A 23,920-nucleotide genomic window follows, 5' to 3' on the forward strand; every position below is an offset into this window, starting at 1 on the left:
GAACCCACCGTGGTAGGAAGGAGCGGGTAGCATGGACGGAGAAAAGGAAGGCAAAGAAGACAAGAATGAGAATGGGAGGGCTTCGCTGTTGAGCCAGGGACAGGACTTTGTAGGTGGCTCCCTCCTTTAAATGAGAAACAGCTTCCTCCCCAACATGGTCATCGCCATGCCCACCTACCTGCCATTTACTGTTTTTCAAGGAATAAAGAGGAGGTAGCAAGGAGGGCCTTTAACTTACTTGACGAAAGACTAGGCCATCATTCCTTTTTGTTTATTCTTTTCTCCCCAACGCTGCCTGCCATTCTCAGTTATCGTGCCCATTCTTCTGGGAACAGTGGAACACAGTAACACTCACTAGGCCCTGCCTCTGGGCCCCTCCTCCTCTCCTGCCCTGGGAAAATGGAAATAGCAGGAGCAGGATTGGCTTGTGGCAGAGGGAACAAGGCAATGAAAGAGGAAGAGGTTTCTTGAGATGCTAGAAGAAACTTTAAAAGGCCCATGGGGAGTAGCCATGTCATTGTCTGCTGGGAGAGAAAAGGTGGAGACCTGAGTCTAGCACAGGGTAGGCTTGACCCACTCACATGCTCTTGTGCCTCAGCCACCTCAAACAGTGGCATTCTGCTCCCTGAATTCCTGACTTCCAATCTCAGTCCTCACAAATGCACACAAGTGAAAAAGCCTGCTGTCCTCTGCTCTCACAGACCCTTTCTTGGCTTTCTTCGCTCAGCCCGTCTTCTCTGGGAGACTGAAATATGCACCCACATCCCCTCACACTTGGTTCAGGTCTTCAGTTCCATTTCTGCCTGTGGGATCTGGAGTTGGAGCATTCCGCCTCTTCAGTCTGTCCCATGCATGAAAATCTGCCAATTTCTCTAGTTCCTGAGCTTTTGTATGCTGTCTTTCTCTTGTGTCCTCAGAAAGGCAATGGAGTTTATGTCTCTTAGCCGTGTGCTGAGGAGGTGGTGGGCAGATATATAGTACAATGCCACCTTTCTCCTTTATCTCATTTTGCCATTTCTTTCCTTACTGCCCATGTCTCCATGGACGTATGCTTTTTCTCTTTCTAAGATGGCAAGGAAATGACACGAGTAGTCAGGATGTACAGGGAATGTGGCCCTGGGAGACTGTGTCAGAGGGCTGAAAGGGCAGACTAGGCACTAATGAGTCAGTCAGAAGCCCTGGCAACTGATCTTCTTCTACAACCTTGGGGATCAGAATATGCTTTTTCCCAGAGCCCTTGTATTCAAATGATGGTGGAGTATCTGAACTTGGAATAACAAATCTCAATTCTCTGTTTCTGCTCAGACACATCTAAAGGTTATCATTTCTTGCCACCTGCCATAAATAATTGATCTCTCAAATAGAACCATGTTTCCTGCTCTCGAACCCTGCTGCTAATGATGTCAGTGTAGATGGACCTGCATGATAAGCTTTGAAGCTAACAGAGAGTATAACAGGGGTAAGCAGCTTTGGGAAAATGGAGTGCTCTTTTGCTGACTTGTTTTTGGGGACTTTGCTGATTCTCATGAGGAGCAATAACTGCTGGGTCCATTGATCCAGTACATCCTTGAATTTTTGAGTTAACTTCCCTTCTTTCTAAAAGCTACATGAATAAATTCTTTGGAATGGTAGTATGCTAGCAGCTACCCAGGATGCCAGCAAACATGGATTCACACAAAGAGAATGGAGCCCTCTGCAGGAAGTGGAATTTCCCCTTTTAGTGTCAAGGGCATAATCTCAGGTCATTGTAGGGAGGATGGTGGGGCAGTCATAGTCTCCAGCCTTTGGGAATATAATGAGATCCTTTCCTCCCAGATAGCTTCCTCCTCTTGGCTTAGCACTTTCATTCTTTTTAGTGACCACTTTATACAATCACCTCTTTCCTTTTTCATTTCCATTTTATTGGCTTGAGGATGCACCTAATAGCATAAATATTGTCTACAAAAATTCCACCCCTAGCCATTACCTCCCCTCCATTACAGGAATCTCAAGTTGGGGGTTTCTAGTATATTTTGGTTTTATGCAATATACCATGAGCAGTATACCTAGCTAAGCTGCGACATCAGTGTATTGTTTCAGGCTGATTAGAGAGGAGCACCTCTAGAAAGAAATATGCTGAAGGCTACCATTCCGACCATTATGAGTGGGCCTAAATACCAGCTAGAAATGTGGGAAAACTCATTAATGAAGGATGCTTAAAAGCTGGACAAGTAGACAAAGTTTATTTTCTAATAACTAACTGAAGGAAGAATGAAGAAAGTTCCAAATGTTTAGGAAACGTCTACTGTGGCCAGTCATTGTCAGGCATGCTCACATGTGTGCATTTAATCCTCACAGTAGCCCTAGGAAGTAGGAATTATTATGCTTATTTTACAAATTTGAAAACAAGATTAGAACGGATTCTTGGTAGAAAAAATACCTGAAGACCTCTGTTTCAAATAAGTGAACATTGGCCATTTCTGGGTGCTTTGGTAACAAAGTTTTGTTTAATGTCTAAAGTTAACATGAAACGTCATTTTCGTTTAAAAGTACAATTTTATGAAATACTAAATATATAGAAGCCTTGGCCAACATTATAAACCAGGATCTGACGTAAATCCATATCTTCCAACTTCCTTTGACATCATATTATCTTTTCATAAGAGATAGTCACTTTGACCAATAGGGACAAGAAGAAAACCAATAATATTAGAAAACAATCTCCATCCAGCCTTGCTTTGACTGGGGTCATCACTCTAAGCCACATGCCTTATTTTGCTCTGACACTTCAGGATGTTCCCTCCTGGTATTAGCTGTGCACCAAGGCTAAGAGGTCACAGTGCTGTCCTTGCCGTTCTCAGTAAATAAGTTTTGCAAAATCTCCAGGCCTTCTTGAAGAGTATTCAGACGTAGAAGGTGATATAGGTGATATAGTTTGGCCGTGTCCCCACCCAAATCTCGTTTCGAATTGTAACTCCCACAATGCCCACATGTTACAGGAGAGACCCGGTGGAAGATAATCGAATCATGGGGGCGGGTCTTTACCATGCTATTCTTGTGATAGTGAATAAATCTCACAAGATTTGATGATTCTATAAGGGGGAGTTTACCCTGTACAAGCTTTCTCTTTTTGCCTGCTGCCATCCGTGTAATACTTGGCTTTCTTCTCCTTACCTTCTGCAATGATTATGAGGCATCCCCAATTACGTGTAACTGTAAGTCCATTAAACCTTTTTTTCCTGTATAAATTATCCAGTCTCGAGTATGTCTTTATTAGCAGCATGAAAATGGCCTAATACATAGGGTTGTAGCCGATCAGCTATAAAGATGGACCCCCCCTTTAGGCCCTGCAGCAGTATGGCACTAGTTTGAAAGCCTCCATCCAGTCTACATAATGAAAATCAGAAAAAGAACATTCACCACTTATCTGTGCTTTCTGCAAAGAAACAGATACCTGGATGAGGACCAAGACTGCCTCCCTCTTCATGTCATTTTATATGTCTATGTAGACAGAGTCAGCAAGCAGAGAGATATGAAGTGCTTGCAAGGTACCTAGGTTTGTCCTTGCATTCAGACATTCCCTTGCTACTTGCAATTCCTTGACAGAAGACATTGTGGTAGTGGGTACTTATGAGAGAAGCAAATAGAATGGAGCACTTCTCCCAGGGCAAACATTGAATCCTCTCTTGCAGTTACAGAGTCAAGTTCCCTGAGGCCTGGGCTTGGTTTTTCATGCAGATTAAATGATAGCTATTAATACTCTCTCTAACTTAGTAATTCTCTATGAGCTCCCTTGAGAGGGGCCCAAGTACTCTTATTTTCCATCTCTCCTCACAAAGAATCAATAATGAAACTAAGTATTGACCATTATATATCTGTCGAGCACATGATACCGGAAGAATTGAGATGGCTGGGGGTGGGGAAGCTTTGAATAACCAGATACATGTAGATAGATAGGTAAAGATATCTCATAGGTATACTTTCATTTTTTTGTTTTTAAAATACTCATTATATGTAAGTCTTGTGCTAGGCACTGAAGATGTAATGCTGAATAAGACAGCTTAGATTCCTTTTCGTGAAGTGTAAGATGTACCCCTCCCAAATGTTCTATTGATGACAGATTTCTATTATTAGAAGCCTCATAATTTTGTATTCTTTCATCACTTCTGAGGTCAAGCGTTACATGGTAACTTTCCTCAGTTTAGAAACACACTTGTTTTCTTACTTTTTAGATGTTTGTCCTCGAGTTTGCAGTATACATTTACAAGTAATACAAGTCCCCTTTCAAATAACACTATACCACTTGATGGGTAGTGCATGTACCTTATAATAACAAGATATTCCTAATTCCTCCCTCTCATCCCTTGTATAATTGCTATAATTTGTTTTACTTATACAAAACTATACCTAAGCATGTACACATGAGCATACATAATCAAATATGTTTTTGCTCTTATTTTGAACAGATTGTCAGATTAAGAATAAGAAAAAGAAGTTTTCAGACCAGAGTTTCTGACCTATATCATTTCCTTTGTCTCTGAAAAACTTTTTTCTAACATTTCTTGCAAGATAGGTCTACTGGCAAAAAATTTCCTCTTTTTTTTTCTTGTCTAAGAAAGTATTTATTTCTCTTTCACTTTTGAAAAATTACAAGACACAGAATTCTAGCTTTTTTCAAGAAAAAAAGTGAGTTTCTTTCTCTCAACCGTTTATTACAATAGTCCCTCCTATCCGTAGGGGATACATTCTAAGACTTCTAGTGGATGCCTGAAACTTAGGATAATACTAAGCCCTCTAAATAGTATTGATATGGTTTGGCTGTGTCCCCACCCAAATCTCATCTTGAATTGTATCTTCCACAATTCCCATGTGTAGTGGGAGGGACCCAGTGGGAGGTAATTGAATCATGGGGGCTAGTATTTCTGGTGCTGTTCTCGTGATAGTGAATAAGTCTCATGAGATCTGATGGTTTTGTAAAGAGGAGTTCCCCTGCATAAGCTCTCTCTTTTTGCCTGCTGCCATCCATGTAAGTCATGACTTGCTCCACCTTGCCTTCTGCCATGATTGTGAGGCCTCCCCAGCCACGTGGCACTGTAAGTTCACTAAACCCTTTTTCCCATATAAATTGCCCAGTCTTGGATATGTCTTTATCACCAGCATAAAAATGGACTAATAGAATTGTAGCTGATCAGCCATAAATACAGGCCTCCCCTTAGGCCCTGCAGCAGTATGGCACCAGTTTGAAAACCTCCATCCAGTCCACATAATGAAAGTTAGAAAAAGATCATTCACCACTTATCTGTGCTTCCTACAAAGAAACAGATACCTGGATGAGGACCAAGAGTGCTTTCCAGATTGAATGATAGCTATAAATACTGTCTCTAACTTAGTAATTCTCTGTGAGCTCCCTTGAGAGGGTCCGAGTACTCTTACTTTCCATCTGTCCTCACAAAGAATGAAGAATAAGTCTTGACTGTTATCTGTCAAACACCTGATACTGGAAGAATTTAGATGACTGGGGGTGGGGAAGCTTTGAATAACCAGATACATACATATAGATAGATAGGTAAAGATATCTCATAGGTATACTTTCATTTTTTTGTTTATAAAATACTCATTAGTTTAAGACTTGTGCTAGGCACTGAAAATGTAATGCTGAATAAGACAACTTAGATTCCTTTTTGTGAAGCGTAAGATCTACCCCTCCCAAATGTTCTATTGGTGACAGATTGCTATCATCGAATGCCTCATAATTTTGTATTCTTTCATCACTTCTAAGGTGAAGCTCTATGTGGTAAATCCTCAGTTTAGAGACACTGGACATGCCGTCCTTCTTCTGTGGCTTTTCCCATGTCTAAGAAGGCTCAACCACCTACTAAAGTTTCTTCTGCGTATGATACAAGTATAAGGCAGTTCATCTGTGTGGGTTCTCTGGTGTTTGATAAGGTGGAAGTTCTGAATAAATCTTTTTCCACATTCATGACATTTAAAGAACTTCTCTCCCATGTGAATTACTTGGGTGTATAGATTTGTATCATGACTAAAGCTTTTCCCACACCATGAGCATCTATATGGTTTTACTCCTTGATGTGTCATGTAACACTTACTAAGATCTGAACTCCATCTAAACCTCGTGTCACATTGTTGACATTTACAGGTTTTTTGTTGAGTGTGAATTCTCTGGTACTTAATAAGATCAGAGCTAACTGAAGCTTTTCCCACATTCCTGAGATTTAAAAGATTTCTCTCCTGTGTGATGTTTCCCATGAAGATACATAAGTTTTGGAAGCTCTTGTTTACAAGTGGCAAGTTTCTTTACTTCCTTGGAAAAGCTCCATACTGTTTCTGTACCTTGTGTGTATCACCATGATTTTCCCTGTCTGTTGTTTTCTGGGCAATTTCATTCTGGTCTTTTTTGATACTTTGCATCCTAACATTTGTATTTCTGGTGCAGAAAGATACAGGATTATCATTTCCAGTGTCATATTTTAGCTTTAATCCTAGGAGATGACAGTTTCATAGATACTCTGCATTACAACATTGTAGAGTCTTCTCAGGAGGATGCAATAATTGCCATTCTTCCTCAGAAAAATACACAGCCACTTCTTCAAATGTCAGAAACTCTGGGACTCAGGTAGGATGAGCTCAGGTGCCACCTTCCAGTCTTTAGTCCTTTTCTGCTCAGAACAGGCTAAAACCTGTTGCGCATACACAACTCTTTCATATACAGGCTGTGTTTCTTTGTGCGTATTCCAGCCCAGCTGTTCTTGGAGTACCCGGTATATATTCCAACATTCTTTCTGGGACACACCTTTTGGTTGGGGCTCCACTGGTTTACACTTGAAGCCTGGGGCCACTGCTGTTCCTCCCAGGAGCACTGCCTTCTTTCCCAGCTCGTGGGCTGTGACCTTATTCTTTGTTTGACCAGGTTCTCTCTGCAAGCATTTCACCAGGACCAGAGCCTGTTTTGACATTCTATGGATGATGCTTCTGCATCCAGTTCTGGGTATCCTTGTGCAAAATGGTCAGGGACTGCTCTAACATCAGTATTTCCAAGATTAAATCTTTAGAGTGGATCTCTGGCCTCAATCACTGATGGCATAATTTCTGAAGTAGGCTGACAGCCTCCAGTGGTCCAGTTGCTTCATCGTATCAGAAGGTCTGGAAGTGCCTGTGAGCGCCCTCAGGCCGAGATACCCTATTTATGTGATGTATTTCTTACTGGGACTGGAGTTCTCTTTCACAGACCCATTAGTCTCCCACATAGTCCCCATCTGGGGGTTCAAGTATGCATTTGCCTTCAGCTCTCTCATCATCGTTTGCTCTAGGAACAGTTTTACCCCTATGTATGACACTGACACCCACCTGGGGCCACCTCTGACAAATGAGAGTGCGTCAGGTTTGGTACAATATCAATGAATAGATGTTCCTAGGAGCACTTCAGCCAGCTCTGGCTTCCCTGGAGGCCACTTTCCTCTTCCTCTGCTTGACTACCCTCTGTTGCCATGTCTCCCTGCTGCTCTGGGTATTGAAGCTCTCTGTTCCTGCACCACATGGGGAAGCAGTGTCAGGAAAGCACACTATGCCTGGCAAGTGAAGCGCCAAGATTCTGGGAGCCTTGGAAGGGGCTCTGGAAGATCAGTTTTCCCATTCTAGCCCTCCACCTCCTGGAGACCTTACCCACGGTCGACATCTATTTTGTCTTTATTGCCCTTGTTTTTTGCTTCCATTTTTGTGTTCCAAACTTTTGCTGCCTTTTGTGGTTTAAATTGAATATTTTATATGATTTTATATTCTCTCCTTAGAATATCACCATACTTGTTTTCTTACTTTTTGGGTGTTTGTCCTAGAGTTTACAATGTACATTTATAAGTAATCTAAGTCCCCTTTCCAATAACCCTGTACCACTTGATGGATAGTGCATGTACCTTATAATAAGATACTCCTAATTCCTCCCTCTCATCCCTTGTATAATTGCTATCATTCGTTTTACTTATATAAAACTATACCTAAGCATATACACATGAGAATACATAATCAGATACATTTTTGCTCTTATTATTTTGAACAAATTGTCAGAGCAATTAAGAATAATAGAAACAAAAGTCTTCATTTTAACTTCATTTATTCCTTCACAATGCTCTCCTTCATGAAGATTGGAAGTTTTGACCTATATCATTTCCCTTGTCTCTGAATAACTTTGTTCTAACATTTCCTGCAAGATACATCTACTAGTAACAAATTTTCTCATTTTTTTTCTTGTCTAAGAAAGTCTTTATTTTTCTTTCAGTTTTGAAGAATAATTTCAGAGGGTACAGAATTCTAGGTTTTTTTTCTAGAAAAAAATGAGTTCCTTTCTCTCAACTCTTTATTACGGTAGTCCCTCATATCTGTAGGGGATACATTCTGAGACTTCTAGTGGATGCTTGAAACTGAGGATAGTATAAGCCCTGTATATACTATTGTTATGGTTTGGCTGTGTCCCACCCAAATCTCATCTTGAATTGTAACTCCCACAATTCTCATGTGTAGTGGGAACAACCCAAGTGGAGATAATTGAATCATACGTGGAGGTCTTTCTGTTGCTGCTCTTGTGATAGTGAATAAGTCTCATGAGATCTGATGGTTTGATAAAAAGGAGGTCTCCTGCACAAGCTCTTTGTCTTTGCCTGCTCCCATCCATGTAAGACGTGACTTGCTTCTCCTTGCCTTCCATCATGATCGTGAGGCCTCCCCAGCCATGTGGAACTGTAATTTAATTAAACCTCTTTTTCATCCCAGTCTTGAGTATGCCTTTATCAGCAATGTGAAAATAGACTAATATAACTGTATTCTTTACTATATATACATACATATGTATGACCAAGTTTATTTTATAAGTTAGGCATAGTGAGATATTAACAATATTAATGAAATAGAATAATTATGATAATATACTGTAATAAAAGTTATATAAATGTAGTTTCTCTCTCAAAATATCTTATGGTGTTATATCAAACTTTGTTTTGTTGTCTGTTCTCTGATAAGTGAGAAGGCTATTAAGTGACTATATACATTTATAGCATATAAACATATATACACTGGACAAAGAGATGATTCACTTCCCAGGAGGGATGGAATGGGATGGTGTGAGATTTCTTCACACTACTTAGAATGGTGCATGGTTTAAAAGTTATGAATTATTTATATATAGAATTTTTCATTTGATATTTTCAGACCACTGTTGACAGAGGGTAACTGAAATTGTGGAAAGCAAAACCATGGATAAGGGGGACCACTGTATTTCACCCCAGTCCCTTTTTATTGCGTGATTTCTGAGGTGAAGTTGGATGTATTTCTTATCTTTTTTCCTTTATATGTAAGGTGGTTTTTCCCTCTGGTTTTCTTTTAAGATTTTTTTTCCTTTGATTTTCTGCAGTTTGAATACAATATGTCCAGATGTTATGTGCTTTTTTTGGTACTTGTTCTGCCTGGTGTTCTGTGAGCATTGTGGAGCTGTGGTTTGTTGTCTAACATTAATTTGGAAAAATTCTCAGTCATTGTTGCTTCAAATATTGTTTTTTTTTTTTTTTTTTTTTTCTGTTACTTCTTTTTCTGATATTCCCATTACACATAGTTATACCTTTCCTGGTTAACCCATGGTTCTTATATATTCCTTTTTATTTTCTGTTTTTTCTCTTTGCTTTTTAGTTTTGGAGATTTCTATTGACATATTCTCAAAAAAAAAGTTTTAATATTTTTTCCTCAGTCATGTCCAATCTATGAATGAGCCCATCAAAGGCATTCTTCATTTCTGATCCACTTGTTTTGATCTGTAACATTTAAAAAAATCCTTTCTTAGAATTTCATCTTTCTGCTTATGTTATCCATCTGTTCTTGCAAGTTTTTTTTTTTGTTTTTTTTTTTTTTTTTTTTTTTTTGATAAAAGCCCTTAGCATATTAATGATAGTTTCTAAACATTCCTGGTCTAACAATTCCAACTTTCCTGGCATATGGGACTCTGGTTCTGATACCAGTTCAGTTTTTTTCAAACTGGGGTTTTTGCTCTATAATTGTTTTCCTTGTAATTTCTTGTTGAAAGGAGGACGTGATGTACTGGATAGAAAGAAGTGCAGTAAATAGGCCTTCAGTGGTGCATTAGTAGGGTGTGGGGGGAGGGGAAGTCTTTTGTAGTTCTCTGATTGTCACACTTCTTTTCTTTTTTCTCTTTCTTGCTTGCGTTTTTTTGTTTTTTTTTTTTGTTTTTTTTTGTTTTTTTTTTTTTTGATAAAAGCCCTTAGCATATTAATGATAGTTTCTAAACATTCCTGGTCTAACAATTCCAACTTTCCTGGCATATGGGACTCTGGTTCTGATACCAGTTCAGTTTTTTCAAACTGGGGTTTTGTTTCAATTGTTTTCCCTGTAATTTCTTTTGTTGAAAGGAGGACGTGATGTACTGGATAGAAAGAAGCGCAGTAAATAGGGCCTTCTTCAGTGGCATTAGTAGGGTGAGGGGAAGTCTTTGTAGTTCTCTGATTGTCACACTTTTCTTTTTTCTTCTTTCTTGCTTCATGCTTTTTTGTTTTTTTTTTGATAAAAGCCCTTAGCATTAATGATAGTTTCTAAACATCTCTGGTCTAACAATTCCAACTTTCCTGGCATATATGGGACTCCTGGTTCTGATACCAGTTCAGTTTTTTCAAACTGGGTTTTTTGTTTATATAATTGTTTTCCCTTTGTAATTTCTTTTGTTGAAAGGAGGACGTGATGTACTGGATAGAAGAAGTGCAGAAATAGGCCTCAGTGGTGCACTTAGCAGGGGTGGGGGGAGGGGAAGTCTTTGTGTCTCTCGATCGTCAATTTTTTTTCTTTTTCTCTCTTCTGCTTGCTTGTTGACAGGGTCTCACTTTGTCACCCAGGCTCATGTCCAGTAGTGGCGTGAACAGGGCTTGCGCTGCCTTAACCTTCCAGCCTTAAGTGATCCTTCCGCCCCAGCCTCCGAAGTAGCTAGGACTACAGGCGTACACCACCACACCCTAATTAATGTTTGTATTTTTTGTAAGGATGGGGTTTCGCCATGCTGCTCAGGTTGATCTCGAACTCCTGAGGTCAAGTGATCAGCCTGCAGCCTCCCAAAGTGCTGGGATTACAGGTGTGAGTCACTGCACCCAGTCTAGGTCTCAGACTTTTAATGAGCCTATGGCCCTGGGCTCTGAACTTCACCAGTGCTTCACAGTTTTTCCCCAGCTTAGGCTGGATATGATGACTAGAGTGGTCTGGAGTTAGGTATTTCCCTTCCCCCAGGTAGGTTAGGCTCTGATAAAATTCCAGGAGGTTAGGCTCTGGAGGGCAGGCCTTGCAAAGAACAGAATATCCTTTCTTTCATATTTCAAATGGTTCCTCTTCCCTCCCCACTGCTGAAAGCACAGGGGGATTTTTCTCTGATAGTCGCTGTGAGGACCGGGAGGTAAGACTCACAGAAGTGTGAGGGTCCTCCGTGGCTGGGTTCCCTGGAGTTTTTAGCTCTCAGACTTGTCCACACCAAGCCTCCATCAGCTTATCAGTTGCAGCTCAGATTTCTGTACCTCAGCATTGGTTCCTGAAGTGGTTTCTGCTCATGAATTCCTCCTTTGGTAAGTTGTGATTCTCTGTATTTGCCTGTCTGCCTCTCCAATGTTTGGTGTAGGGTTTGCCCTGTGACTTCACTTCACTGACAGATCTAAGAAGAGTTGTTGCTTTTTCAGATCACTCAGCTTTTTGCTTGCTGTTAGGATGGAGTGGCAACTTCCAAGCTCCTGACATGCTAGACCGGAAACTGGAAGTTGAAAAAGGATTTGAAACCCAACAAACTTTCAAGGGAGAGGCATAGGAGAACAATAGACAGCTCAGATACAGCTGTGGACTAGAGAAGGAAAGACTTGTGTCCTTTACACGGTGAAGCCTGGGCAGTGGGAAGCCATATTCAGAAGTCCCTGTCCCCCACAGCACAAAAACAATAGAACTGAACTGGCTTTAGGTAGATAGGCCATGGCAGGTAGAGGGGCCATGGCAACCTTACAGAGTTCCAGTCATCCCACTGTGGTGCAGAGAATAACAGAAGCATTTTCCCTTTGTCACTAAGGGTGGTATGGACATGCTCCCTCAGCAGACCTGATGAGGCCTTGGGGTTAGGATGAGGGGATAAGATGAGATTGCAAGATGAGGCCAATGACTGTAGGCCAGGTGCCTGAGGAGCTGAGTTTCTCATGACCTAACATGAAGTGTCTGCTTCCAGGGAGGATATGAGCCCGAGGTAGAAATAGCTGGGGTATGGCCTGAGAAGTTCTAACATGTTCCCAGGTGATGCTGATGCTCCTAAATCTGGGATAACACTTTGAAAACCACTGCATTGTTTTGTTCCAAACTTCCGAACCTCCTATTATTTGGTAAGTATAAGTAGATCTATGCATAATCAAAAGACACATTACACTACCCAATTCCACAGGTGGTGTACTTTCTTGTACTATATGGTTAATCACCTAGATGTAGCAAGGAAAATGAACACTGGTATCTCCCATCTTTTGGTTACTGCTATATTTTTCCCCTTGATGTTGTGCTTTTATGTTGCCACTTTTCTTTCTTTCTTCCTTCATTTTCTTTGTTCTCCTTACTGTGATCTTTCCTTATATCCTCTATTTGTTGTACTGTGTTTTTTTCTGTGTTCTGTGAAATGCTGTGATAAGTATGTGAAAATAATATAATTTAATTAAGCTTAAGGCACACTACCTTGCATCTAGCCTGAGAACAGCACAAGCCTGCTGTAATTTCTATGATTGGCCTCACTTAGGAGATTTTATTTGTTGAGAGGCATCTGAAAAACCTTAGCAAACTCGGTTCAGAAAAAAAAAAATTGCTGGCTACAGTAGTAATATATAAATCGGAGATTTGAGACACAGATGATGAAGTTACCATAGGACAATTTTTTCTTTTTTGGGTATTATTACTTGTACTACCTACAAGATCTGTCCAAAAACAGTGTATCATCTAATAGAGGGGATGCTGGACTTAAAAAAAAATGAAAAAGAAAATTTAAATTAGAAAGAAGTCTGAAGTCAGTCATTATTGTATCCATACTGATATTCTTAATTGAAAAAGAATAAAATCCAGAAAGGCTTTTATTTATCGATTCCATGAAGAATGTATTTCTTTTATGTCATGGTGATCAGTGATTAATTTTTGATTATATATATATAATATACTCAAATAAGATTTCTTGGCATTTTTTGGAGATAAAATTTTTGGATTATATGATTCTAAGACTTACATGCATCTGTTCATCTCATAAGATGAAAAAGCTTTTGCTCAATTTTTTTTTTGTTTATGTTGAAATGAGAATTAAAACCACTAGAGGGCACTGTGGATAAACATTTGTAGCAAAGATACCTATAGGAGCTAGAACTTGCCAGAATTTAGTTGTACAGGAAGTCCTCAATTACCCACATGTACTGATCCAAAAATTTGCTTATAAATTAACTCTTCAGAATTCAGGATTCAGAATGTATTCTCCTAATAGAAACAATAAAATAAGTACAAGTATAATAATTTCCCAAGTTGACCCCTAACAGTCTGTTAATTATATATACGACAGATTTGTTTGTTATATGAAGGTAAGCAACAATAACAAAAACAAATATTATAGACCTCATTGAGATACAGTTGGATTTACCAAACAACAAATAAGACTATACAACTCATTTAGATATAATGGGATTTAAGAAAATTTTGATGTAGAGAGTTTTATTTTGGTGGGAACAGGCTTAATTACAACACCCCACTAGCTTGGAAATATTACAGAGTTGCCGTCTCTGTGTTTCAAAAACAAGAGTAAAACAAAATACCCAGGAATAAACTGTAAATCTGTGGGTCACCCCCATTGACTGGATTGATAGCACTACCCCTTCCTCCCAACTCCCTTCAGTTTTTTTTGGAGTGGGGTTCATAGGGTTCTGCCTCCCCTGCACCCCACCTGGCTGCTTTGTTTTTATGTCCACTACCTCTCACTACTGCTGCTTCTCCTGGTGCTGTTCAGTAGCACATTTGGCTTCTTTCCCTTTTCCTTAAAGGCAGCCAGATACCCAGCCAGTCCCAGCCTCTGGGTGAAGCCATTCCTCCTGGTTTCAAGCTAGCAAGGGTAATTTAGCACTGTTTGCTTGCAGACCTAACTTTGGGAATTCACTCAGTTCACCTCCGAGGTGGAAACGGGACCATCCCCATGGCCACAGCAGAGTCTCCCTTTCTCCCTGTGTCCCACCTGCCCTAGGAATGGTTGCCCTTTCCTCTTCTTACTTCAGCTTTCTTCCTCCTAACTTAATTATTGTTTTGGGATTATTTAATTTTTTTTTTCTCTAGGGCTTTCACTCCATAAGTCTACATTTCAATCAATGAGTGTTTTACACTAGATAGGAAACAAAACATGACTTGACAGTTAATTCTTCACCCTGATTTCTTACCACATTTCCCTTTATTCTTTAGTGGAAATACAAAGTCACAGTTTGCTTTCATCTTTAAGAGCTAATGGGGATGAAGGCAGAGGTCAATGGTGAACAGAGTGCCTGAAGGTTTGTGGATGATGCAAAGTATTGGTGGAGTACCCTGAGCCCCACAAACCACCTTTATAATTTAGGTTGCATCAGTATCACCTGGGTGCCTGCCAAAAATAGAGATTCTGTGAGGTGTTAGGGGGGACTCAGAGAAGTGCATTTTAATTGAGTATCCTTGATGATTCTGATGAGTGTTATTCTGGGCACAGATATAAATTGATAAATTATAGAATAGTCCCTCCATCCTTAAGCCTCCTTTCCGGCAAAAGTGTCGTGGATTTTAGAGTGTTATCTTTTGTTTATGGGTTTTTGTTTCAAGGCGGCAAATGTGTCACTATCACCAAGGAGATGGGAAAGGTATGATTAGTTGGATTTTTGGTGAGGTTGTGAAAAAATAATGTTTAGTAAAGATGAGCATCAATCTGATGCTCTGGGCGAAGCCATTCATTTAGGAGGATACATGTAGTATTTCCACCTACACTTTTCACAAAAGGAGGAAACATTATTTATGAAGCTTTCTGTGTGTGTGTGTGTGTTTATGTGTGTTTTAGGTGATAAATAATTGAAAGTAAAGGTTGGCATCACTATGCCATATCAAGCTTTTCCTTTTCTTTCTTTCCTTTTTTTTTTTTTTTTTTGGTGATGAGGAGACAGATGGTATTTTTTTCTGTAGATGCCAAAAAAGGAAAAAACCCAAACCCACCAAGTCTCACAGTTGTGGAAAGAAATCTTGTATGATTTCTAAAAGCAAGGATCGGATTCTGCTGGCCCTCCTCTTACCCCAAAGACCAAGGACCATGAATCACTCAGAAAATAGATTTGTGTGTTCTGAGTGCTTGTCACTGGATTGGCTAACTAGAGGAGTTTTTAGTTGAAACCAGGGCTTTCTAAGTATGCACTTGATAAGCATGTAAGAAGTAAGAATGAAATGTATCCAACTGATTAATAATGATATATTTCAAATATGCTGGTGTTTAAATGGATATTAGACACTATGTTACCCTCCCCACCACTTCAAAATATTATATCATTTTAGGCTTTATAGTCCTTCATGACGTCAAAGGTGATGTTATTATTTAAGTAGAATAAGGACATCAGTTTTCGAAAGAGAAAACAGGTTATTCAATGTGTGTTTTGGCTAGGCAAATGAGAGCAAAAAAAAAACCTCTGATGCATCATTTTTAAATAGATCATTGAAATGACAGAGTTTTGATTTTTTCAATGTTCTTTTTAACATCTGAGAAGTCTAAGTACTTCTATCTACATAAGTCACATACTAATTAGTAATTAACCACTGTTATTTAATTAGACTATCTAGTTGGTACATCATGCATTAATCACTCCCAATTTGGTATGTGCTGGCTGCTCTTGGTGACTAGGCCACTCTGCTGGGGTTCATTTCATGCTGTGTGGCAGCTGTGCCCAGACACAACCTTTTTCTGCCTTTGTCTTGAAATTAGATAAGAAACATAAAAATGTAGGGAATTGTACTAACCCTGGTTAGTCAACTAGATTTCCAAAATGGTTACAAAAGGCAAAAGTGAATTTTTGCTGATTGAATGAAAAAAGGACTCTTTCATTCAAAAATTCATTTTTTTTCACCTTTTTTATGCTTCAGATTTTCTTTCAGATTGTTTGACAATGATATGTATGCTTTAAGGAAAGGTCAAAATTACATTTTAGACCTACTGAATTTGCAAGTGTTCTAAGCATGCAACAAAAACATAAAATCTCCACACTATATTAGATGAAACATATTTAAAGTAATTTTAATTAGAAACGGCCAAAGTAATTTAGAGACAGTTGTTTAAATAAAAATGGTACATTTCCTAGATTATGAAACTGACTCTTTGAACTGTTTATTCCATTGGTTGTTACATAAATGGAGACTTCTGCTATTATGAATTCCTCAAACCACATAATATGTCTTAAGCAATTCCTAGGACCTTATCAATATTTTATCCAGAAAGTACTCTTGTTAATTAAGTCTACCGTTTTGTTTTGTTTTGTTTTGTTTTTAGATGGAGTCTTGCTCTGTCGCCAGTCTAGAGTGCAGTGGCATGATCTCAGCTCACTGCAACCTCTGCCTCCTGGGTTAAAGTGATTCTCCTGCCTCAGCCTCCCGAGTAGCTGGGATTACAAGAGCACACCACCACACCTAGCTAATTTTTGTATTTTCAGTAGAGATGGGGTTTCACCATGTTGGCCAGGATGGTCTTGATCTGCCTGCCTCAGCCTACCAAAGTGTTGGGATTACAGGCATGAGCCACTGTGCCTGGCCAATTAACTCGACTCTTGTAGCTGCACTCAACCCTAAGTAGACTTCACCTAAGTCAGTGGTTCTCAGCTCTGGGCAAGGTCAGGGAAGGAGGAGATTTTTGTATTCAAATTGCCTATAGAGTTTTTTGCTTGTTTAATTGTGTTTTTGTATGAAAGAATGTTGTTTGGGGTGGGGCTTTATGACGAATGGCAGCCACTTTTTCAGCATCTTTGGGGCAGGCTCATCTAGTGTGACTAGACCATCATTTTCCCAGTATGTAATGCACGCAAAACCTTGAGACAAAGACCATGTCAGGCAAATCCTGTACAGCAGGTCACACACTTCCCTGAAAAGACTAGACACGGTCAATTCTCACTCCCCAGGAGACCCATTGTAGTTTCCCAGAAACACTCACTTACAGCAGCCCTGACAGAGTGGCAGAGGGAGAAACAGAGGCTTCAGGAGGGTATTGGCTTATTCAAATCTGCACCATTAATAAGTACTGGAATTAGGACCAGGTCTCAGATCTTTAGCTTCCTAATCTGGGGCTCTCTTCTCTATACATTTCTCTTTTTCCTCTTCCTCCTCATCTTCCTCTTTCTTCCTCTTCTGGATAAAGACATTTAGGCAAACAAGTTTAATGTGCTCATTATTTCAAGTTTTATGTAATGTTTATTTATAAATGTAATTTCTGATTAATTTTCATCTATTCTAGTTGGCAGGTTCATTAATCAGTGTAAATATGTATAGATTATAAACTACACAGGTGGTGCCTTTAATATTACTTAGATATGTGGAAGTCCTTCCTTTTTATTCTTAATTATCAAAAGATGGAATTCTGTCTCTAGAAAGTTTTGGAAACATTGTAATAAAGGCTCTATGAATGTGAGTAATGAATCCCCCCGAACTTCTTTGATTTTTCTTCTTTCCACATATGATAATCCCCAATTTAAGAAAAAAGCTCTTTTAAACATAATGAAAAGTCTGATTGTTGATAGTTTGTAAAAGAATCTGGTTGGTAAAAATACTTAGCAAGTTGACTTTCTTCCTCCCACTACCTCTGCGTAGCATAGGGAATGGTTTAGTCAGTAATGGTGTTTTCTTAGAAATTTCTAATAATTAACTGTGCATATTAAAAATAAATTTAAAATTCAGAAAAAAACAGGATTAAAGAATTCCAGGTTTTTTTGGTCAAATTCAATGATCAGGTCTATGATATCTTTGATAAAAGAAATAACTCTTCCAATGAAAATAATATGGGCTGTGTTAGCAGTATCCAGATGCTGTTATCAGTGGATCATTATTCCCTCAAGTTATCTTATGTCTTTTTTATTGTATGGAGCCCTATCTGACAAGGGTCAACATTCTAAAAGTACTACATGGGGCAGTGGTTATGCCTCTTACTATCCACCTTCGATGTATTCTCTTGGTCAAAGACCAACTGTGAAGAATTTATGAAGTGGCAGCATGGCATAGTTCAGGAACTCAGTTTGAGCTAAGATTCCTGACTTCTCATCTATTGTTGCTGTCATCTACTTTTGTGTCCCTGAGACATCATTTACTCTGATCTGCAAATTTAAGGGACTGCCCTAACATTATCATTTGTGCCTTTCAACCCTAAAGTTTTTTGCATGTATCTAAACAAATATGTTGAAAACTTTGGGCATGCACTATGGCTATGAATGCTGATTTAAACCTAGGGCTAGGGAGTTTTTATGTAAATTTCAGTGATTCTGTAAACAGTCTTTAGTTCTTGATAGGGTATTTTATAAATATTTTAAGGAGTCAACAGTTTGCCAAAAATAGCTAGCAGCCAGAACTCAGCTCACAATCTACACTTCATTTGGAGAAAATGCTAAAGGCAGAATAGAGGCTACAATACATAGAAGAGGCAAAATCCGGCCGGGCGCGGTGGCTCAAGCCTGTAATCCCAGCACTTTGGGAGGCCGAGGCGGGTGGATCACGAGGTCAGGAGATCCAGACCATCCGGGCTAACATGGTGAAACCCCGTCTCTACTAAAAATACAAAAAACTAGCCGGGCGTGGTGGCGGGCGCCTGTAGTCCCAGCTACTCGGAGGCTGAGGCAGGAGAATGGCGTGAACCTGGGAGGCGGAGCTTGCAGTGAGCCGAGATGGCGCCACTGCACTCCAGCCTGGATGACACAGCGCGAGACTCCGTCTCAAAAAAAAAAAAAAAAAAAAAAAGAAGAGGCAAAATCCAAGATCCAGTTTACATATCAGTTGGTTAAGAAAATAACATATACCATGATTTGTGGTGCTAGCTGAGTTTGATGATAATAACCATACGGCTTGCAAAACCCAGGCATTTATTTCTTTCTGCTTGTAGTGTGAAATCAGGGTTATGAAGTAGTTTGTTAAAAATATAAAGAGGAGGAAAACCCATGGATTTAACTATTGTTTTTCACTGTCTCACAGATTACCTGAAATTCAGTCAGTAGATGAGAGATTTGTGTGTGTATATACATAAATAAACTTTTATTTTAGGTTCCGGGGTACATGTGATGGATTGTTACATAGGTAAACTCATGTCATGGGGGTTTGTTATACAGATTATTTCATCACCCAGGTATTAAGCCCAGTACCAAATAGTTATCTTTTCTGCTCCTCTTTCTCCTCCCATCCTCCACCCTCAAATAGAACCTATTTCGTGTCTGTTGTTTCCTTCTTTCTGTTCATGAGTTCTTATTATTTAGTTCCCACTTGTAAGTGAGAACATGTGATTTGGCTTTCTGTTTCTGCATTAGTTTTCTAAGGATAATAGCCTCCAGCCTCATCCATGTTCATGCGTATAGTGTTACAGAAACGGGCTAAAGGCCCTGGTGTATTAGCTTGATTTGGCCTCTATGTTGTTTACTTCTTCATAGCAGGCTAGGATGGTTAGCTAGAACCAAACTCAAATTCTTACACATCCAATTGCTTTAAATGTAGCCTAAATAAGCATATTTTTAGACACTTAGAGCTTGCCTGTTTTACGTAGCTTGTGAGTCTGCACCGAGCATCTGCAGCAATAAAGATTCTCCAGCAATAAAGACACCAAACCCTGCTGCCCTTTGATCCCTCTAATCCAGATAGTTTGCTGCTGAATGCCCTAACCTAGGCATGTAAGCCCCTCTCCAAGTTCTCCTCCCTTGGAGATCCCTTGACCTATTCTCCTTCTGAGTAGTGACCACCTGCCACTGTTTCTGGAAGTACTCTTGCTGGGAGGAATTTCCTCTCTCATGCAACCGTAAGTTGCAATAAAGCATGCTCTGTGGTAGTGCCTCTTGGGGTCTTGCCTTTTCTGTGGTCAACCCCCAAATCCTTGAACTTACCACATATGTGTAATATATATCCATGTGTATGTTATTTAAAAATAATAAGCCAGGTAGGTTTGCTTCTTCGTTGGCATGAAGAAAATGAATCTACATAAAGGATGCATTAAAACTTGTTCCTTCATAGTATGAAATTGTAATTTGGTTCCTGTTTTTATGTGAACATTAAAGACAACATTATATAGTGAAACAACAAAGGACTTAAAGTCAGAAGCCTTGAGTCTGAGCCTTGATTACTCATTAGCTGTGTGAACTTAGACAAGTCATTTAGCCTTTCTGAGCTGTAAAATGATGATAATACTACCTGTAATTATTTTTATTGACCAAACTACATTACAGAGGTGACAGAAAGGGTGGAAAAGCAATGTAATTAAAACACAGTGTAATTAAGAGAGTGAACTCTCCTTTAAAATTCTGGCCTCATGACTTGGGTGTCCAAAGGGGAACCTTTTTGAACTTGTTTTTTTAACCGTCAAATGAGGATAACAATACTACCTCATTCATACGGTTACTCTAAGGATTAAAACATGTCTCCTTTAAATATTTCGAATGCATAGACGTGCATATTATGTGTGTGATTCAATGGTAAAATGAAGTACAAGTATTATCTAAAGCATTTACAGGTGTCATGAGGAATGTGAGCATAATAAAGAAGCATGATGTTGAGGAGGGGGTGATACTGAGTTTTAAAAAGCCATGAAGTCCTTAGGCAATAATTTTGTATTATTTATGTGAAAAGTATGAAATATTAGGAAGGGATAACACTCAGCAATAAAAGTTTCCCCAAATGATCAAAATAATTGTTGTACGTTCCTTTCTCATGATTCACATAGATATAGACTTCACACATATTATACTCAAACCACGAAAATACTACTCAAGTACAGAGATGAATTTAAAAGGAAAACAAGGAGTCTTCATTTTAATTTAATTTCCAGACAGTGGATTACATCAATGAGGTCTGGCATCTAATCAAAAACTGCAAATAAAGGAAGCAGATCAATTATCAGACTGCAGTTCAGTGGCATCAACATGATGCCGAGTGCCTTTATTCATGTTAGACAGATGAACCCAGCCCTCTTAACAGAAAAAAGTAAAGACTGCCCTTGAATGAAAACAAGAAGGTGACTTAGTTTTCCAAAGTCCGGTAGGAAAACCCATGGATTTAACTATTATTCTTTTCCATGTCACTGATTAACTGACAGCTGGTCGTTCCACGTGAAGACGGGAAGCCCTTTTCAGAAGACTAACATGGTAACGTGAGATCAGAAAAAACAATGAACTGTTGACATTTGCTCCTTGTGAGCCTAAGTGTAATATTCCTAAGTGCAGCACTAAGGAGATGTGTATAGTTTGTCTTGTGCACTGCATTAGGGTGTTATGACAAAGAAAATGTAGCTAAAATGGAGACAAGTCAATTGATGCATCTACTTAGATTATATGCTGAGCAGCAGAAATGCCTTTGATGGATGATGAAGTCATAAAAATAAGGTGACCTCAACAATGTATAGGATAAAAATAGGAGTGCTGTATGGGCAGATATGAAAGGGAGCAGTTCTCACTGTTACAGTACTTATTTCTGTGATGAGTGGTACAGAGAGCATGGATTGAGTGCATGTACTGATGAGAACAAGAGCAGGGGGATTATTTAGTATCTCAAACTTTTGGGGAAGAAAGCAGGGTATATTACTAAATAAATAAAGGAAGAATGGAAGGAAGGAAGAGAGAAGGGAAGGTAGGAAGGAAGGTGTGGTGGGAGGAAGAAAGAAGGCAGGAAGGGAGGGAGGGAGGAAGAGAGAAGGAAAACAGCAGATGAAAACAAAATTGAAGTATTGTGGTAATTGAAAGTCCAATTTACCCAAACGTTTCATATTAGATTTTCTTAACATAAGGAAGAATTATTATTATTATTATTATTTTTATTTTTTTTTATTGAGACGGAGTCTCACTCTGTCGCCCAGGTTGGAGTGCAGTGGCCAGATCTCTGCTCACTGCAAGCTCCGCCTCCTGGGTTTATACCATTCTCCTGCTTCAGCCTCCCGAGTAGCTGGGACTACAGTCGCCCGCCACCTCGCCAGGCTAGTTTTTTGTATTTTTTAGTAGAGACAGGGTTTCACCGTGTTAGCCAGGATGGTCTGGATCTCCTGACCTCGTGATCCGCCCGTCTCGGCCTCCCAGAGTGCTGGGATTACAGGCTTGAGCCACCGCGCCCGGCCGGAAAAATTATTTTAATGATTAGGTATAAAAATATTATGCCTTTGAATGTATATGTACACACATATATGTGTATACATGTATATCAACATATATATATTTGTGTGTATATGTGTATATATACACGCACACATATATACACATACACACAGATATATGTACACATACATACAGAGAGAAAGAGAGAGAGCGCCATCATCTATTCCTAAATATAGGCAGGTTGGAGTGCTTGAATAAGGAGCTAGATTTCATGTTACAACCAAAAGGTGACTAAGTTTCTCCACCACATACATAATAGGACTCACTGTATAGTGACTGAGTCATTGACCTTAGGCAAGTAACTTGACTTTGCTAGGCTTTAGTCTGCTCCTGTATAGAATGGAGATTATAATGCTCAAATGGTTGTTTTGAGGAGTCAGTGAAGCAATGCCTGTAAAATACTGATGTAAATTAAAGACTCCATCTTGTGTAATAATAATAATTATAACATAACGAAGTAGATGTCAAGTTGAACAGATACAGTCCAGGAGCACTTAATCACCATACGCAAGGGGTGTGCAGCTGATTGGATTCATACTGACTTTTATTAAGGAATTAGATGAACTCCAGATTTGCTTAAATTAATAATTGTTCATAATAGGCTTTTCCTTCTGCTAATGTGGAAATAGAGTATAAACTTATGTGGAATTTTAGAAAAATAAACTATATAACTAGATAAGTTAAAGAAAGATATGGAGGAATAGGTAAGCGTTAAATTAATCCTATTTAAAGATAGAAAAACAAGAATGTAGAGCTCTATTTCTCTTTTTTCACTGTTGTAATGATTGGTGTTGAAAGGACTTTTTATGAGTTTAGGAACATGTAGTAATGAAATGCTGGGACAATTTGTGAATTCAGCTGTTGTATTTTCGAAAAAAAATGTTGCTGGCAGCCTGTTGGAACATCTCATTTTTTATTCTACCAAACAAGTATTAAAGAGTCTTCTTTCCTTGAGAAAAGGAACATTTCTAGAGAAAATTTCTGAAGTTTAAATGTAACAGATGGTATTTGAAATCTTCTGTCAATTACATATGTGATAGAACTCCAAATTTAGATTCATTACACAGCTACAATTCTTGATGAAGAATTTATGAATTTCTGGTATAATCAAAGGATTACCCATCCCCCCATAGAAGTATTTATATATCCTTTTGGAGGAAATTTTAGGTGGGCCAGGTCACTCTTCTTCTCATTCAAAGATGACTTTAGTTGTCAGCACAAATAATCTTTGTGCTGTGGACCAATAATCTTTTCTACCCTCTGCATTGGAAAACATACTGATTGGTTTGTGGCTATAACAGGTGACCTTGTTATATGAATTATCACATATTGGTCTTGTGATTATTCTCATTTTTTCACTCAAATAAGAAATTTCATTTCAAAAACTTGGCTTGCTCCTTGCTGTGGTTGTTTTTTAGCCATCTGCAGTGGTATTAACTTGTTGGAACCATGTTCATATGTCCAAAATAATTCCATAGGCTCTTCTGATTTTATACTCCTGCTGCTCTGGTACCCTGCTGCCACATTTTTTTTTC

The 23,920-nt window shown here is 39.0% G+C and overlaps 1 protein-coding gene and 1 pseudogene across 5 annotated transcripts in view; one reads left to right on the top strand and one right to left on the bottom strand.

Moving 5' to 3' along the window:
• Window positions 1-23,920, top strand: part of TMEM117 (transmembrane protein 117) — a 548,292-nt gene that overhangs the window by 161,260 nt on the left and 363,112 nt on the right. The window lies entirely within an intron of this gene.
• Window positions 5,782-7,292, bottom strand: LOC101010156 (annotated as a pseudogene).

The sequence above is a fragment of the Papio anubis genome, chromosome 9, assembly GCF_008728515.1.
Source record: "Papio anubis isolate 15944 chromosome 9, Panubis1.0, whole genome shotgun sequence".
NCBI classification, from domain to species: domain Eukaryota; kingdom Metazoa; phylum Chordata; class Mammalia; order Primates; family Cercopithecidae; genus Papio; species Papio anubis.